Raw genomic sequence first — 876 nt, 5'->3', positions numbered from 1 at the left:
TCAGATATTTTTCTTGCAGGCAGCAGAATGTTGGGTTCAGTTTTCTATTTCATCCTGCCATCCTGTGCCTCTGAATTGGTGTACTTAGTCCATTGACATTGAGAGAGATCATTGTGATGGGGATTTTTGCTATCTTTATGTCGAAATTTTGAGTATTTGTGGGGCTTGTCTTAGCTTAAAGTAGCCCTGTTAATTCTTAATGCAACAAAAATATGGAACACTTTACAAGTTGGCCTGTCATCTCTGTGTAAGGATCATGCTAATCTCTGTATCATTTCAATTTTAGTATATGTGTTGCCAAACTGAGTATAAGAGCTGATTTTTTTCCCTATTTTTCTCTTCTGATTTCTTTGAGTGTTGTCCTTACTCACTCCTATGGCAGACAGTGATTCCCAATCTAGGAAGGTATTTCAAAGCAGCTTGAAGTGATAAATTTAGAACATTAATGTCCCAGAAGGAAAAGTCTGGTTTTTACCATATTATCTTTTACCATACCCAGGGCATAAGTTTTGCAAAATAATTCTTTTGGAAGGTGGTGTATCAGTCTTGTTTAATGCTCTACCCTGAAACCTTCATTAAGAAAATTAAACTGGAGCCTTTTGCTATTCTCACCTCGGTCCCGTGTACATCTCCAGAAAACAGTGGATTGCGTTGTCCGCACTTTGACCACCTTGAAAGTAAGTAGGATTTTTCTCCTGAAGGAAGAGGTGAGAAGCATATTGATGATTTCATTCCACCTTATTACAAGTTCAACTTGAAGGGAAGGTGAGACTCATGAGGCTCCTGTAAAGGACATAAAAGGGGTCTCAATGTAGTTTAATGGCCAAGACACATTAACAACACAGATGACTCAAAGTAACCTGTGTGCATCTTTGT

The 876-nt window shown here is 38.2% G+C and overlaps 1 pseudogene; it reads right to left on the bottom strand.

The window, feature by feature from the left end:
- Positions 1–206: 206 nt before the first annotated feature.
- Positions 207–303, bottom strand: LOC130040942 (uncharacterized; annotated as a pseudogene).
- Positions 304–876: the final 573 nt, after the last annotated feature.

Source organism: Sorex fumeus, unplaced genomic scaffold (genome assembly GCF_029834395.1).
Source record: "Sorex fumeus unplaced genomic scaffold, SorFum_2.1 ptg000095l, whole genome shotgun sequence".
Taxonomy (NCBI): Eukaryota; Metazoa; Chordata; class Mammalia; order Eulipotyphla; family Soricidae; genus Sorex; species Sorex fumeus.
This window is presented reverse-complemented; position numbering and strand designations above follow the sequence as displayed.